The sequence below is a fragment of the Macaca thibetana genome, chromosome 1 (assembly GCF_024542745.1).
Source record: "Macaca thibetana thibetana isolate TM-01 chromosome 1, ASM2454274v1, whole genome shotgun sequence".
Classification (NCBI taxonomy): Eukaryota; Metazoa; Chordata; class Mammalia; order Primates; family Cercopithecidae; genus Macaca; species Macaca thibetana.
In genome coordinates, this window is record NC_065578.1 from 196,434,553 (window position 1) to 196,451,768 (window position 17,216).

At 36.9% G+C, this 17,216-nt stretch overlaps 1 pseudogene; it reads right to left on the reverse strand.

The window, feature by feature from the left end:
• Positions 1–5,707: 5,707 nt before the first annotated feature.
• On the reverse strand, positions 5,708–12,605 carry LOC126957851 (flavin-containing monooxygenase 5-like; annotated as a pseudogene).
• Positions 12,606–17,216: the final 4,611 nt, after the last annotated feature.

Here is a 17,216-nt window from a genome sequence, read left to right on the forward strand (position 1 = left end):
AACTCTTTGAAATTTTTGCCTAGGCTATAATTAATGGAAGTGAATGAAAAGGAGGGGACTTTTACTGGAGAGGTCAGGGAAAAAGTAAAAGAGGCCCCAGTTGGAATAGAAGTGTGAAAATGAATGTACTTAGGTAATGGAACAAGGAGACAAGCAAGAACTCCAGTCCACAGCTTTACTTAGAAGAGAAGCTTAAGATACAGGTGACAGTCTTGTTCCTCAGTGGGCTTACAGTTTAGAGTGCTGACTCTTGGGATATCTGTACTATGACCTGGCTTTGTGTAGATAGCTTTGTCTTGCTTTGAGAAAAATTGATAATTAAATTCTGTTAACATCTTCACACCTTCCATTATTTGGGGATTGTGGATGCCAATCTCCCACTGAGGTTGAAATTTAGTAATACAGATCTTGAAATATTGTCATAGTCACAGATTTCTAGTGAAAACATTCTAGCGAATAGGAAAAACATAGTTTCATAAATCTTAATTTATAAAGTGTTTAGGAATAATGAACAGAATCTCACTTTTTCTCACCTAGAAATCCTTAAGGTTAGCTGAGATATTATGTAAACTTCGGTCTTGTAAACTTTATCCCCTATCCTCAAAAAGGGGATGCTGGTAGAACTCCTACAGAAATAAAGTTAGAATTTAATGCTTCTGCATCAAGATCCTCTAAGTTGTTATCTAGTAGTGAGGAGTCTCCAATTCTTCCCATTCTTCATGAGAGACTATTAAGGTGCTGTGGATCAGAGTGGAAGCGAGGGTGAGGTTGTAGGATCTTACTTGGTGTTCTTATAGCTCTTCATTTGGTATTTCACTTTTCTCCCCCATAGATTTTCTTTTTTTCTACCTCTTTTGGTTCCACAATAGTCCTGATTTCCCCCGTGTTCGTAGCCTTGTTCTTCCATCTCCAAAATTTCTCATAACAGTGTTTTGTTTTGGCATTTGGGGTAATAATTGCTCACAGCCCTTAAATCCCTTCTGAGTTCAGAAACAAGTCAGAATTAAGACACAGAAGTCAGGCGTATGGTAATGAAAACACCAACTTTATTTCTGATAAAGTTTAAGATAGATTGTAGCTTTGATATGCAGCTGCAGTTGGGCTTTTTAATACTTCTTCCTAAGTCTTGAACCTAAGGAGACCCACCAAGGGAGACTTTAGGTTTGCAGAGCAGATGCATTTACCCAAAACTGCTGTCACACATGTGGGAACCAATAGTCAGGGAATGAAAGAGACATCAGATGCATGAAGAACCTTTACTCTGCTTGATGAAGAGAGGAGAGACCCCAGTGAAAGTCAAAATCAACACTCCCAAATAGAATGCAAAGGTGGAAGCATGCCTCTAGTGGAGGCTTCCTCATGGTGCAGTAGACCAGCATCATGCATGGTTTCTTTTGACATTGTTCTATCTCCATCTATGGCTGCCACTGTGAAACTATTCAGTTTACTATTAAATGGTTCTAATTATTTGGAGCTGCTTTTTAAAAGTGGGTTCTACCTTAGAAGAAAAAGTGGGACTAGTCCAATTTCAAACCACTGGCCCTTTGGACACAGAAGTCAAAGATCAAAGTGATAGCACCACAGCAAAGTTATAGATTTTTCAAAAATGTAATTCTGGAGTTTTAACCCAGAATAACTGGAACATTTCATGCTCCCTCTTCCTCTATATCTCTTCCTCCTCCTTAAACTTATATCTTTAAAATATTTAAAACATTTTGTTTTAAAATGTTTTAAAACATGTTTTAAAATATATTGCCTGTTTATTTTAAAAAGATAATATGGTTTTAAAGACATATTACCTAAGCAAAAAGAACAAAGCTGGAGACATTACATTACCTGACTTGAAACTATACTACAAGGCTACAGTAACCAAAACAGCATGGTACAGGTACAAAAACAGACACATAGACCAATGGAACAGCATAGAGAACCCAGAAATAAAGCCACACACCTACAGCCATCTGATCTTTGACAAAGTTACAAAAATAAGTAATGGGGAAAGAACTTCCTATTTAACAAATGGTGCTGGGATAGCTGGCTAGCCATATGGAGAAGATTTAAACCTACCTATCATTATGTACAAAAATTAACTCAAGATGGATTAAAGACTTAAATGTAAGACCTCAAACTAAAAGTCCTAGAAGAAAACCCAAGAAATACCCTTCTCAATATGGGCCTTGGCAAAATATTTGTGGCTAAGTCCTCAAAAGCAATTTTAACAAAAACAAAAAATTGACTAGTAGGACCTACTTAAACTAAAGAGCTTCTGCACAGCAAGATAAACTATCAATAAGTAAACAGACAATCTACAGAATGAGAGAAAATTTTCAAAAACTATGCATCTGACAAAAGTCTAATAACCAGAGTCTATAAGGAACTTAAACAAATCAACAAGCAAAAAGCAACCCCATTAAAATGAAGGCAAAGGACATGAGCAAATAAGATATTTGCTGAGAAGTGTTTTATTATTGATTATGTGATTGATTTTAGATTATGTGCCATGTAGTAATAAGAAGAATGTATATTCTGTTGTTTTTGGGTGGAAAGTTCTGCATATATCACATATATTTAGAATAATTAGATATTCTTATTGAATTGAACCCTTTATCATTATATAATGCCCTCAAATTTACAGGGGAAAAATCCAACAACCTCATAAAAATGGGCAAAGGACGTGAACAGACACTTTTCAAAAGAAGACATACACGTGGCCAACAATCATATGAAAAAAACTTCAGCATCACTGATAATTAGTGAAATGCAAATCAAAACCACAATCAGACACCATATCACATGTTATCAAAAAATAACATGCTGGCAAGGTTGTGGAGAAAAAGGAAGGCTTATACACTGTTGGTGGGAGTGTAAATTAGTTCAACCATTGTGGAAGAAATGTGGTGATTCCTCAAAGACCTTAAGAAAGAAATACCATTTGATCCAGCAATCCCATTACTGAGCATATACCCAAAGGAATGTGAATCATTCTGTTTTAAAGACACATGTATGCATATGTTCATTGCAGCACTGTTCACAATAGCAAAGACATTGAATCAACGGAAATGCCATCAATGATGGACTGGATAAAGAAAATGTGGTATATATACACCATGAAATGCTATGCAGCCATTAAAAAGAATGAAATCATGTCCTTCGCAGAGACATGGTTGGAGCTGGAGTCCATCATCCTCAGCAAACTGATACAAGAACAGAAAACCAAATCCTTCATGTTCTCACTTATAAGTGGGAGTTAAATGATGAGAACACATGGACATGTAGAGGGGAACAACACACACTTGGGCTGATAAAAGGGTGGAGGGTGGGAGGAGGGAGAGGATCAGGAGAAATAACGAATGAGTATGAGGCTTAATACCTGGGTGATGGAATAATCTGTAAAACAAACACCCATGACACAAGTTTGCCTATGTAACAAACCTGCATATGTACTCCTGAACTTAAAAGTTAAAAAGACATACATGCAGCCAACAAATGTATGAAAAAATGCTCATCATTATTAATCATTAGTGAAATGTACATCAGAACCACAATGAGATTCCATCTTACACTAGTCAGAGTGGCTAGAAGAAAGAGGGGCAATATGTGTATATATGTGTGTGTGTGTGTGTGTGTGTGTGTGTGTGTATGTGTATATATATATATATATATATATATATATGGAAACCAACATATCTACCTAAAGTAGTGATACACTGTAGATATTTTTAAATGAGAATAAAATGTGTTATTATTAGAAATGACTTCACTAAGGGAATAACCACATGGCTTTAGAATGTGAACGATGTAAGATGTAGAAACAACATAAGCCACTTGGATATGAACTCTGGCCTCAGTGTACAGCAGTACATCTTTTAAATTCTTGACTTGTCTAATTGACAATTTTGTGTCTCAAATGTAGAGGATTCAGTGAAGGTATCTACTATTTTCTATCACATTTTGACTCATCAGGAAAGAACTGTCTGGTGATGTATCCTGATTAGATACAATTCTGACTTCTCATTAATCAGATCATGGAGAACTTGATAAAAATTATTTAGGAATCTGTGGGAAACTTCTCCAGATGACTTAATCAATTTACTCTGGTTATCAGAAACTACAATGCAATTCTATCAAACTTGATCCTGATTTTTCTTCTTCTTTTTCGTTTTACACCCCCTGGGTTCAAGTAATTCTCCCACCTCAGCCTCCCAATTTTTTATATTCTATGTTGGCATTCCTGAAAAGGTGATATAGTTTATTGGTTACAAACTTGATTTTCAGAGTCAGAACTAGACTAATACTGGTCCTGTCACTTACGAGTTGTGAGAACTTGGAAAAGTCTCATAACATTTCAGTCTCAGTTTCCTAATCTATAAAACGGTAATAATAATAATATAACAATCAGATCAGATTGTGATAATCAGGTGATAATACACCCGATTATTTTTAGCTAAATATATTTTTAACTAATAGTATTTTTTTCCAGGAATAAAGCTTTTTGATTCTTAACATATGTAGTTTCACTCAATATAATGTAAATATTAACACCAGTCAGTCATTAATATTTTTCAAGGGCCTACACGGTGCAGCCGCATGATTTTAAGAGTGAATCTTCATTGGAAAAACTTACGTTCAGTGACACACAGACCTTTGGTAATTGTAATTTAGTACTTGAACTATAAATTAGTAGTAGGAAGCCGTATTTTCAGTTCTACTTTACTATTAATACACATCTTTCATCTTCTGAATACTTTTTCCTCAGGGAAGAACCTGGAGTCACACATCCTACATAAGTTAGTCATAAAGCTACATATGCTTTTTCATCCAGATACTTCTTAATACTATTATTTTTTAATTTTCACTGCTTTACTTCAAGCTTTTATCTTTTGCCTAGGTTTTTTTTTTTTAAATAAAGGAAGCTGTGTAGGAAGAAAAGGGAAGAGGACCAAGAATAGATACATGGATAACACCAAGTTTTGAGGGGCAAGTGGGGAAAAGGGAGCAAGAAAGAAAATAGAAGAAAAATGGTAACAGAAATGAAAGAACAAGAGGAGGAAGACATGAGATGAGAGGACTGGATAAGGTCAGAGAACTAGCTAGCATGTAGTGGGGTGACAGCGTAAAAGGAAGAGGCTGCAATCACAGAATGGGCCCTGGAATGGCATCCGGATGCACTGCAGTTCTGGGTGATACGTTCCAGGATGGCCATGGGTATGGATGGCTCAAGTGAAGTACGACAGGAGACCAGGGCAATTGAGGAAGTCAAGGGGCTGCACTGCATGGGTATTGGGTAGTCATACATACAGGCATTGAAATTGTCCTGGTTGACAGTAGGTTTGAGGGTGACAGTCAGGTCCTCCAGAGCAATCACAGTTTTGAATCTGGGAGTGAACAGGAAGTGGTTAATAGATGATAGCAAAAGAGGAAATAGAGGGTGGCAGAGTTAGATGGTGTGAGTCTCAAATAAAACAAGTATTAAAGTTTGTTTCTACTCCCCTACCACCAACCCCCCACATCTGTTTCTTAGCAGAACCTTAGTAGAATGACCATGAGCTATTAGTAGGAAGGAAATAACTTGAATACTCTCTATCCAACTAAATGCTACCAAGTATTAGAATGGTACCTTTTAATTCTTATTTCTTAAATATAGCTTATAGATTCTGCTTGGTCTAGTAGCTTTAAAATATTATTTATTTGTTTTAAACCCTACACCTTACCTGTGTTGAGGCTGTAGTCCATAATTGTCATGGTTAAACCTTGCATTTAATTTATTTTCTACCCATTTGTTGATCATGAATGTGGGGAAAATTTTTTCCATTATTGTATTGTAACAAGTGAAGACTGTGATATCAAAGGATTTCCATTATCCCAAACCCAGTTCCATATCCATGCACCTCGTCTTGTACTGAGGAAGACCTGTAGGAAAGAAGTTCTTGCCAAATTACCATTTTATTTCTTATTACTTTTATCTCAGAAGCTCAGATGCATTTTTTTCTAAACTGTCAAGGGAATATGGTTAACTTCCCATATCATCTCATTCCCCCTTCCGGATTCTCTTCCTTCTCTCTCACTTTATACATTTCTCAGGTCCAGGTCCAATTATTTAAAGTCATTTTAATTCATCTGTTTATTTTTTGTTTCTATTTTAATGTTTACTTATGGCCCTGCTAGATGTCTGGAATTTCGTAGGTCTCAGAATGTGGAAAAAAAGGTTAACATGAATGATTTATTATGTTGAGAGCTACAAGTTAGTATCCAGGCTCCTTCTCATTTCTATCATTCTACAATTTAGACTGATGGAAAATATATGAATGCAAAGACTGGGATAACAACAAAAATACAGGCTGGGCATGGTGGCTCATGCCTGTAATCTTAGCGCTTCGTGGGGCTGAGGCAGTAGGATCGCCTGAGCCCAGGAGGTCAAGATTGCAGTGAGCTACAATAGTGCCACTGCATTCTAGCCTGGGTGACAGAGAGCGATCATGCCTCTATTAAGAAAACAAACAAACAACAACAACAAAACCACACACACAAAAAACAAAAATGCAATGTGAAAATGCACATCTTGAATTTTTTTCACATTTACAAATGGAAAATTTAACATGAAAAGTATGAAGTCCATGAAAAATAGAAGATACATTTTGTAAATTCTCTATTTTGAATTATTTAACTGAGATTTTAAAAGTCTATAGAGTTTTTAATGAAAATAAAATCACTAGCTTGTGAGGTCTTTAATCTCAGAGATTATAACTCATTTATCGTTGTATCTTGCATACAATGCTTGGCAGGGGTAAGATAGCACTCAGAATGGTTGACTGAATTTCATCCATACAGAAGACTCTAAGTAGTGGAAATCTTGTGTCTTCTTCCTGAAAATCTTAAATCAAAAATGAAACTTAATTTTGAGTTTTGAAAAGTAATCTCTCCATGCTCTTTAGGGGTCAAAAACATTCCCTGTAGAGAAAAAAATAGTTCATTTTTTCCTACTCTTCATTTTTTTTAGAAATTTTTTTTAGGAAATTCACAAAATTTCCACCCTATTTCTGGCAAATTTCTCATGTATCAGCAGTGTATTTTTACTCGCGCTTGTGTATATTTTTCTCTGTTTAAACTTTATTTCCAGTGTGAAAATTTTGGAATTTTCTGTAAAATTCATTTCAGTTTGAAAGCTTCCATCTCACTAGCATAGCGTAGCTATACCTCGATAATTCCAAAGCTATCTGACTCTAGTTTGATAGATATCTTTCATGATTTCAGTGCATTATGGTATGGGAGGGTACTATTATTTTGGTTTTCTCCATTCTTTCACTCATATATAATCAGAAGAAGAAAGTGCTATTACCAGGTTGGAGAGCAGCAGTCAAGGTTGGGATGCTACTGCTAAAGCAATAACAAAAGCCTAGACTCACCATGGTCCATGCTTTGCAGGTATAAGGTTACACCAAAGAACAGAATCAGTTTAGAATGTCAAACCTGTTCAGCAATGTAACTGATCTCGCCAGCCACATCTGCTCCAGAATTCCCGATGCCAACCACAACTGCTGTCTTCCACACAAAATTGTCGTGATGCTTGTATGCTCAGGTGTGGAGATATGGACCTTGGAAGTTCTTGATCCCTATAAGGAAAGGGTAGAATCTCTCAAATCACAAACAGAAATAGGAAAGGCTGTTTTAGAAAATTTATTTCTAAACTTGAAGTATATGTTACTTAAATCCTCTTCTGTGTTGGTTGGTCTGTTGCTGCCAATGTTGCAAGATGTGATTATCTAAGGAAAGAAATATCTAATGGCAGTGATGATATGCTAAGACAAAAAATCAAACCATATTAATGTTTCCTTTTAAAAATCCAGTTTTAAATTTGCTCAATATGATGACTTGTCACTTTAGGAGGGTTTGTCTTTTTCTTACTCTCTACTGATTCATGAGGAGCTGTTCTTCTATTTTTGTGACTCCATAAATAGATGTCAAAAATATAACATAGAGCAGTGTTGTCTAAAAGAAATATAATTCAACCATGTATGCAGTTTTAAATTTTCTAGTAGTAATATGAAAAAAGTAGAAAAAATATTAACTTTAATAATATATTTTATTTAACCCAACATAATCTGTTATCAGTATATAATCAATATAAAAAGGTTTTTTTAATTTTAAAATTTTTATATTTTATTACCAATTAATATTTTTAGGCAGGTGAGTAGTTACACACTTTTTAGTGGATTCGAACTTCCATGGCCATTGTCCTGCTTACAAGGGCATTATTGACATACTTTATACATTTTTACTATGTCTTCAAAAGCTGGTGTGTATTTTACACTAAAATTACTTCTCAGTTCATATTAGCCACATTGCAAATGCTCAGTAGCAATATCTTGCTAGCAGTGACTAAGATGGTGCAAGTCTAGAGTAACAGAAATTTCAAAACATCTTTTAAAAATTTGGCTGGGTGTGGTGGCTTACGCTTGTAATCCCAACACTTTGGGAGGCCGAGGGGGGCAGATCATGAGATCAGGAGTTCGAGACCAGCCTGATCAACATGATGAAACCCTGTCTGTACTAAAAATACAAAAATTGGCCAGGTGTGGTGGCACGTGCCTGTAATTCCAGCTACTCAGGAGGCTGAGGCAGGACAATCGCTTGAACCGAGGAGGCAGAGGTTGCAGTGAGCTGAGATTGCCCCATTGCACTCCAGCCTGGGCGAGAGAGCAAGACTCAATCTAAAAAAATTGATTATTTTTTGAAAATATTAAGTAATATTTCAAAAATAAAGCCAAATCTCAAAAATATTAAATAAAAAATTATTTGTGGCATATTTTAACATCCACTGAGTCTTGTAATGACCTCCAAAATATTTCCTGAATTTTTCTCCTCCTTTTTGAGTCCTACTACCATTACTTTACTAGAGGCTTTCACCATCTCTTTAATGGACTATTACAAAACCCTCTTTATTGATGTTCCTGCTTTGCCTCCCTCTTCCGTATCAATTAATATTCCACATCACTGCAAGACTGATCTTTACAAAATAAAAGTACGATCACGTACCCGCCCCTCCAAACATAAACACAAACACACAAACACACACACTTCAGTTATTGACTCCTACATGTCTCTCCCTGCACACTCACCTGCTCCAGGAGCATCAGGTGGGTGTCGTTCCCCGAGCTCCTGTGACTATTTCACAGGGTATTACTCTTCATGTACCGCTTCCTTTCCCCGGAATGCCTGCTCTGAGACCTTGGCTTGCCTGAGGAACTCTTAGTTTCTAGTTCAAGTGTTATATTTCTATTATCAGATCTTTCCTGGCTATTCCAGAAAGTTGCTACACCCTCTTTTTTTTTTATATCCCCACTGTACCATGTAAACAGTTCTGTCCAATGCTGTAATACTGCAGATATTATGATTCTTAGAATGCACATATTTTTCTTGTATACTGATCCTTTAAATACCTGGGAAATCCTTTAAGGGCAAACACTTTTAATTGTAATAGCCACTGCAAATAATGATCCCATCAAAGACACAGGTTTGCTTTCCATCAGTTTCTACCACAACATCCCACTGGCCACAGGATGAAAAATCAGGGTGCTTCCTCACTCTGCACACCTTTGACTGGGAACAAAGAAAGATAGCCTTGGTTTTAGAGCATTGTTCTCAGTCTTCCATTTTTTCCCCCCAATTCTGTGTCTTAACAAATAAAATAGGTGGTGCCTTTTATATTCAGAGTTTCCGGATCTTTAGGAATTTTGTTCACATAAATGTCCTAAAATGATCCCTTTCCAGACATCAAGGTACCTTAGAGAACAAAACACGGTAATCTTCCCCTATAATTTATGTTCTCTATTTAATAAAATTAATTGAAAACGAGATTTCAGGTTCAAATAATGAGACAATGCTTTTCCTCTGGTGGGCAAAACTAATATTAGATTCACTAGTCTTGAGACTAATAGAAAACATGCTATTTCTCTCTGAATCGTAATGGAAAATGCAAATTGAAAATACGCCTTAGCTTTCTCTGGCTTACACAAGATTTGCCTTCAACAATCTGTAGGTGATGAGCATGCTTTTCATTCTTTACCAGAAACTGGATGTGCTTAATAAGGTGAAAGTGCCTGGTGTACATCCTGAGATACTCCATCATTTTGGAATTGTGCAAATAGTTGGGATAAGGATCAGGGAAAGGGTAGTCGCTGAAGGTTGTCATCTCCTTGGAAGTGTTGCAGGTCATAGATTTGTATATCCCAGGTCTTCCGCTTTCAGGTGTTTCCTGTGGGAATCAACAAACCCATGGCTGTCAGGATTCAGCAGCACAACAAAGAATGTGTTAGGTATGATCAGACAGGTGGTTTTAGGCTTATTTTTCCTTGAAAAAATGTACTTGACAGTCAGTTTACTGTAATATTGCCCAACAGGAAGGACGGAGGCATTGGACTCATTTCTCTACAAAGGGAACTCTTTATCGTTCAGAATTTTGCTTATAATGACAGACCTAAATTAATACCAGTAATTATATTATAATGGAAGGAAGATTATAGATACTAAAATGCAGCATAACAAACAAAATTAAAACAGACCAAAAGGGGTTGAGAAGAGAAATTTCCAAAGGGTAAAAAAGACATCACAACTAAAAGAATTTGGATTAAGAGAAGCCCCCTGGAAAAAAGCATTATGAGAGCTGAGAGAAAAAAAAATCATGCAAATGTGATGTATATTAAAATGTTAAGGGATTAAAAACAAAAAGTATTAGATAAATATGTTGAATACTTAAGAGAAAAAAGGCTGCTTTTTAAAAAAGATGAATTATACCTCAAGAAGACTTACTTTCTTTTATTATTATTATTATACTTTAAGTTCTAGGGTACATGTGCACAATGTGCAGGTTTAATACATAGGTATACGGGCCGGGCGCGGTGGCTCAAGCCTGTAATCCCAGCACTTTGGGAGGCCGAGACGGGTGGATCACAAGGTCAGGAGATCGAGACCATCCTGGCTAACACAGTGAAACCCCGTCTCTACTAAAAAATACAAAAAACTAGCCGGGCGAGCTGGCGGGCGCCTGTGGTCCCAGCTACTCGGGAGGCTGAGGCAGGAGAATGGCGTGAACCCGGGTGGCGGAGCTTGCAGTGAGCTGAGATCAGGCCACTGCACTCCAGCCTGGGCGACAGAGCGAGACTCCGTCTCAAAAAAAAAAAAAAAAAAAAAAAAAAACATAGGTATACATGTGCCATGTTGGTTTGCTGCACCCATCAACTCGTCATTTACATTAGGTATTTCTCCTAATGCTATCCCTTCCCCCTCCCCCTCCCAACAATAGGACCTGGTGTGTGATGTTCCCCTTCCTGTGTCCAAGTGTTCTCATTGTTCAATTCCCACCTATGAGTGAGAACATGTGGTGTTTGGTTTTCTGTCCTTGTAATAGTTTGCTGAGAATGATGGTTTCCAGCTTCATCCATGTCCCTGCAAAGGACGTGAACTCATCCTTTTTTATGGCTATATAGTATTCCATGGTGTATATGTACCACATTTTCTTAATCCCGTCTATCACTGGTGGACATTTGGGTTGGTTCCAAGTCTTTGCTATTGTGAATAGTACCGCAATAAACATACAAGTGCATATGTCTTTAGAGTAGCATGATTTATAATCCTTTGGGTATATACCCAGTAATGGGATGGCTGGGTCAAATGGTATTTCTAGTTCTAGATCCTTGAGGAATCACCACACTGTCTTCCACAATGGTTGAACTAGTTTACACTCCCACCAACAGTGTAAAAGTGTCCCTATTTCTCCACATCCTCTCCAGCATCTGTTGTTTCCTGACTTTTTAATGGTCGCCATTCTAACTGGCGTGAGATGCTCTCTCCTTGTGGTTTTGATTTGTATTTATCTGATGACCATTGATGATGAGCATTTTTTCATGTGTCTGTTGGCTGCATAAACGATGAAGATATTATTTTTAAGAGTACACTTACTTCTATTCATCTTGGATGCTATCCGTGATATAAAACCTATTGCTTTAAGCTATGCATGAGTGTAATCATGATTACACACACCTTTCTTGGTAAAGGTAGTTTTTCAGCATACATTAAACAACACAAAGCAACATAAAGAGGATGATTCTATGGTAGAGAGGAAAATGTCAGAACCAGAATTCAGGAGATCTGGTCTTATTACCAAGTGTACCAGAGGCTGGATAACTACACAGACTTTCTGAGTTTCAACTTCCTCATCTGTAAAATTTGCATACTGATACCCCAAGTATTCCATATGGGGTTGTTGGGGGGATAAAAGTGAATAGGTTTGTGTAAGCACTTCAAAAAATTCCAGGTTTATATGAACATAAGATAGCACCACTTCGAAAAGAACACTTAAAGAATATCTAAGTTATATATCATCAGAGTTCCATTTCCTAGTTAGAAAGAAAACACTTCTCTCATAGTACACAGATACATCAGAGTTTATGAGAATGTTTATTAATTACCTTGTATCTCCACAGTCCTCCAATGTCATTGTTTTTTTCAGAACATACAGGCTCGAGTCCCTCCTCAAAGCAGCTCTTAATGGCACCTAATCCGCTGACCCCAGCGCCAATCACTGCAATTTTTTTTTTTTTGTCTTGCATGGTCGCTTGAATAAAGAAGACATTCAGTTTTGTTTTGGCAGACAAGATCAAGGTTTATTGCCCTGTCAGTGCCCCCATTTATTTTAGCATGATCATTATTTCCCTTGATGGAGGTTTGCTGGCTTCTAGTCTAGCTTATATTATTTTGGAATGCATATATTTAGAGACCAGGCCTTTGGTCATTTTATTAAAATCATAAAATATTTGCCTCATTTAATCAAGACAAAATTTGCATGAATTTCAGCTGATTCAAAATCTTTTATTGCAGCTATATCTCAGATTTTTTACACTCTATTACATTTTATTAGAATATAATTTTTATATAATAAAAGCATCTCTAGTATAGCCAGCCTGCTTACTAATAACTAAGAAATGCTCAAGGTTGGCCAGAAATGTACATAGGAATGTTGTGTTGGGTCCTAATTCAAAATCAGAATAGAAGCTGGCCTCTATAAGGCATACTCTATTTCAACCTAATTAAATTAGATTAATTATATTTTATCACTGCTGTATGGCAGTCCAGAAATGGAAAATATCAGACTTGTTAAACAACAATTTCTCTTGTCTTCCCATTTAGTATATTGACAGAAATATTTTAGGGCTCTTGGTTTTGATGACTGTAGGGAGCAGTTTCTTAGAGAGTGTACTCATTTCTTGTTGCATCAAAGCTAAACATCTCTACCTGGCTTTCAAGGCTCTTGGTAAATCTGGATTCACCCTATTACTTGATCTTAGTGCTCATTCTTTGACATCACCCTGCCATCTTGCATGTCACCCTTATACTACCCAACACAATGTGACCTTTTTATTTTAGTATCTTCCTCCCTGTTATTCCTTCTGTTCAGAAAGTCTTTTCTTTTCCACATATACCCAATTACATCTATTTGTCAAGACTCATTTCTGTCAATTGAGAGAAATGTTGCTGAAGGTCAGATTTTCTATTGTCTCTTTGAAGTTTTTCTTGACCATTTTAACTCTTTTTGACCTTCTTTTACCTATTCATACTTGGCAGCACACAATTTAAAACTTACCATAGTTTTCTATAATATTGCATTCTTTCAGGTGTGCCATATTTCTTCTTCAACTTGATAGTGACGTTGTGAAGATAAGGACATCATCATTATCTTTGAGTCCTCATCATAGTGCCAAAGGATAGCACAGAAACTCAATGACAGAGACATGGCCTTGGTACTCGTAAGGTCAAGCCCCTCTTAACTCAGTGTTGTTTTAATGAAGGGATTCCTGCTTTAGCCCCCAGCAGGGGTGCATTTTGGAGGTATTATTTCTGGTTTTTCCTTCCTCTGTACCCTGATTCACTTCTCTTAGTGGGAGGACGAATGGCTTCTCTGATGGGCAAGGTGGCAGGATTTGCTGTCTGTTGGATGACCTGAAGCAAAGCTGAAGCACTGCCCCCTCTCACCTAGCCTCTTTCTTCTGCCCTTCAAGGGTGTGAAGTACACTTGTGGTCCTCCATGCACCTGGCTAGAGATGAGCACTCTAAAGAATTTATTCTTCCAGGCAGCTTCCAAAGTCTGGGTTTGGGGGAGAAGAAATAGGAATCTTATTCTAGTTATGGGGATGAGTCACATTCTCCAATCCAGCTTGATTGGGAAGGCCTTGTCCTTTTGGCAATAAAACTGATGCTATGTTTTAATGTTCACCTTTCTTCTGTGCCCATTTTGTACTTAGTTAGAAACAGTGAGAAATATATATTTATATTGCTGGTACCTTCACATCCATAGCAGTTTTACACACATTTTCTTCAAGGAAGTTTTATTTTCTTTTCTAATGTAGATATTCTATGTTTATTTATAAAAGGAGCTAATAAGTAATTTAATCGGTGTAAAACAAACTCCTACTGTCTTAAATTTTATATCCATTTGATATCTAGAACACTACCTATTCACACACAGTTATTATAGCTCATGAACTATTACAATGGACTCAGGAATGTTTTCCATTTTTTTTCTATCCCACAGTTAATACATACTTGCAAATTTAGAAAATCATAAAATGTCAAATTGAAAAAAAATAAAAATTGCTTCTTTCATCAACCCAGAGATTATACAGTATACATAGTTTTGGATTTCATCTCTCTCTCCTTCTCTCTCTCTCTCTGTATACCTACTTATATCTATCAATCTATATGTATTTTAAAATTTAATGTACTACTTATAGCATCTAACCTACTTTTTCATCTAACAATTTTGTGAATATATTTCCATACACAGTTGGCTTTCTGTAACCATGGGTACCACATCTGTGGATTCGATAAACAATGGATCAAAAATATTCAGAAAAAAATGAAAATAACAATACAACAATAAAAAATAATACAAATAATACACAATACAGTACAACTATTTACATTGCATTTACCCTGTATTAGGTATTATAAGCAATCTAGAGATGATTTAAAATATACGGAAGGATGTACATGGGAGGATGTATATAGGTTATATACAAATACCATGCCATTTTGTATAAGAAACTTGAGCATCCCAGAATTTTGGTATCTGAGAGAGTTCTAGAACCAACCTCCTGAGAATACTGAAGGACAACTGTATACAGGTACTAAAAAATATTTATTAAATGAATTAATACATTTTAATGGTGGAAAAATTTATATTATATTGCACATTTTAGATTTTTCCAGATTTCTACTATTAGTAAAAAATTCTTACTTTCCCAAAGCTTTTACTGAAATTTCAGGATATATTGTTGCTGTTGGAAGAGTGGTTAAACCAATGCAATAAGTGTTTATGGAGCAGAAGATGGAAGAAGGAAAATTCAATAGACCCAGCTGACTAACCACAGTCTTCTAATGTCACAAAGGAAGGGTCATCTAACTTAACTGTCTTTGAGGAGGGGGAATCATCCCCTTCCTGGATTCTTGTGGGGTGCAGCTGTGCTGTTGTGGATTTTCCTGTCCCAAGCCCCTCAGGTTGGGTTGCTTATGTACCAAGTGATTATGTTGCAGGAGACAGTCTCCTCTCTTTTCTGGCCTCTTCTCTGTGATGCCCCCAAGGTGCCCTCTCGACATCCTGAGGAACCTTGGTGTTGCCAGTGCCTTCCCATCCTCAGTCCTCTTTTTTACTTAACCAGCCACTGTTTTTTTATGGAAGGGTAGGATCTTTGTACCTGCTCCTAGAAGAACCCAACCTTTTTTCTTGGAACATGATCACAGCAGATAAAGGTAGACTGTTTCTACTTAACTGTTATAAATCATTTCTGAAGGAGATCTGTCTCCAATTCCACCCTTTGGGGCTCTTTAGCATAAGAGAAGCTCCCTTGACAAATTTTGTCAGGAATCTGTGATGACAAAGCACTGCTCTCATTACCTAGGTGACGTGTTCCTTTCTCTGTTTATTAGGATTCTCCAAAGAGACAGAACCAACAGGAGATATGCACATATATAGATATAGGTAGATATAGGTATAGATAGGTGTATGAGAGGATATTTATTAGGGAAATTGGCTCACCTGACTGTGGAGGCTGAGAAGTTCCACAACAGGCCATCTGCAAGATGGAGACCCTGGGATGCTGGTAGCATTGTTCAGTGTAAGTCTGAAAGCCTCAAAACCCAAAAAACCAATGGTATTACTCTAAGGCCTGCGAACCTGGTGAGGGTCTGCTGGTGTAAGTCCTGGAGTCCAAAAGCTGGAGAACCTGGACTTGTGATATCCAAGGGCATAAGAAGTGTGTTCCGGCTCTAGGAGAGAGAGAGAAAAGAATTCGCCTTTCCTCTGCCTTTTGTCTAGTTGAGCTATAGGCAATTGGGTGGGGGCCACCCTCACTGAGGGTGGATCTTCCCCACTCAGTCCACCGACTCACATACCAAGCCTCTATGGAAACATTTCCACAGACACATCCAGAAACAATGCTTTATCAGCTCTCTAGGTATTACTTAATTTAGTCAAGTTCACATTTGAAATCAATCATTACAAGTCCTTCCATTGTCCACTTGGCACCTATACAGATCTCCTTAAACCATATTTAATCTCCAAAAAAGGCAATAAAAAAGTAATATTTCAGCCTAACATGATACAACTATCCTGTGCACAGCCAAAAATGTCCTAATACCTTTGCCAAAAGAGGAAGTAAAGTTCCTGGGTGTATTTACTCTTCTTCTGATATCACATAACTTAAATACTATGAAGTAAAATTAACAATGCTTAAATACTGATATAAAATCAATAAATCATATCATAAAGACAAAAGACGAATGAAACAAAGATATTTGCTTAAAATATGTATATATGCAATACATAAAAATGTATTCTTAACAAAAGAGGGAGAAAATGCTCATGACAATTACAGTTCTCATTTCTGTAACTGGTTGTGTGGTCATAGGTAGTATTTACAGCTATCTTCTGCAACCCGTTCTGTATTTCCTTTGCCTTCAGCAAGCACCTCAGCTGGCCATGGTTCTTTACCTGGTAGGGTGACCCAAACCTTTCCTGAAGAATTTGGACCATTTGTAGTCTTGCCTGGATTGGGTTGTTGTGATTTTCCTTTCACTTTAATCACAGGGCATAGTAATACTAAGAGATTCCCTAAGGGATCTCCTATAATCCAGACATACTCTTTCTTAACTCCAATTTCTTTTTG